This window comes from Zingiber officinale, unplaced genomic scaffold, assembly GCF_018446385.1.
Source record: "Zingiber officinale cultivar Zhangliang unplaced genomic scaffold, Zo_v1.1 ctg252, whole genome shotgun sequence".
NCBI classification, from domain to species: domain Eukaryota; kingdom Viridiplantae; phylum Streptophyta; class Magnoliopsida; order Zingiberales; family Zingiberaceae; genus Zingiber; species Zingiber officinale.
The window spans coordinates 173025-174856 of NW_024589923.1; positions in this window are offsets into that span (position 1 = coordinate 173025).

The window sequence follows — 1832 nt, forward strand, 5'->3', positions numbered from 1 at the left end:
TGAAGCATAGGGATGTCCTTCCCAATGAGTAGTATGTCATCCACATACAGTATGAGGAAGACAACTATGTCCCCTACAACCTTCTTGTAGACACAAGGCTCATCTTCGTTCTTGATGAAACCAAACTATTTTATCGCATCATCGAATCGAAGATTCCAGCTCTGAGAAGCTTGCTTTAGTCCATAAATGGACCTATGTAGCTTGCATACTCTACTAGTATGCTGTGGATCTACAAAACCCTCAGGTTGTGTCATGTACACATCCTCGAGTAGGTTTCCATTCAGAAACGCGGTTTTGACATCCATCTGCCATATCTCATAGTCATGGTAGGCTGCAATAGCAAGCATGATCCGAATGGACTTAAACATCGCCACTGGAGAAAAGGTTTCATCATAGTCAATACCATGAATCTGCTTGAAACCTTTAGCTACCAAGTGACCCTTATAGATAAGTCCATCCATGTCAGTCTTTCTCTTAAAGACCCACTTGCACCCAATGGGTTTTACCCCTTCAGGTGGATCAACCAAAGTCCATACTTGGTTGGTGTACATGGATTCTATCTCGGATCTCATGGCTTCTAGCCATTTCTCAGAATCTGGTCTCATCACAGCTTCTTGATAGGTGGTAGGCTCATCCTCTATGAGCACAATGTCATCATGGTCAGACAAGAGAAATGAGTATCTCTCAGGCTGACGACGTACCCTATCAGACCTGCGAAGAGGTATGTCTACTTGAACTGGTTGTTGTTCCTCAACTCCTTGTGGAACAACATCATCCACAACACTTTGTGGTTCCAGTTCAATTTCCATCGAGGCATCAGTGCTTTTGTTCGCATCTTGAACTTCTTCAAAATCGAACGTGCTCCCACTAGTCTTTCTAGAAACAAAGTCCCTTTCTAGAAAGACCCCAGTCTTTGCCACAACTACCTTGTGCTGACTGGGAATGTAGAAGTAATATCCCATAGTTTCCTTGGGATATCCAATGAAATAGCACTTGTCGGATTTGGGTCCTAACTTGTCTGAGACTTGACGTCGAACGTAAGCCTCACAACCCCAAATTCTCATGAAAGACACCTGGGCATCTCTCCCAGTCCATATCCTATATGGTGTCTTTATCACGGCCTTTGATGGAACTCGGTTGAGTATGAAAGCTGCCGTGTCTAGAGCATATCCCCATAGATATGTCGGAAGATCTGTGTGACTCATCATAGATCGCACCATATCTAATAAGGTACGATTCCTCCTTTCGGATACACCATTCCACTGTGGTGTTCCAGGAGGAGTGAGTTGAGATAAAATCTCACACTCAGCTAAGTAGTCACGAAACTCATGGCTTAAGTATTCACCACCTCGATCTGATCGAAGTACCTTAATACTCTTGCCAAGCTGGTTCTGTACTTCATTCTTGAATTCTTTGAACTTTTCAAAGGATTCAGACTTATGTGTCATCAAGTACACATAACCGTATCTACTGAAATCATCAGTAAATGTGATGAAGTACCTATAACCGCCTCTAGCAGCAACATTGAAAGGGCCACATACATCACTATGTATGAGTCCTAACAAATCAGTTGCTCTCTCGCTATGCCCACTAAAGGGGGTCTTGGTCATCTTGCCTCGTAGGCATGACTCGCATATCTCATATGATTCTAAATCAAATGAGTCTAGCAAACCATCCTTATGGAGCTGGGATAAGCGCTTGTCATTTATATGACCTAAGCGACAGTGCCAGAGGTAGGTTTGGTTCATGTCATTTGACTTGAACCTCTTGGTACTAATGTTATAGATAGGGCTCTCAAGATCTAGAATATAGAGTCCGTTTATTAGTGGTGC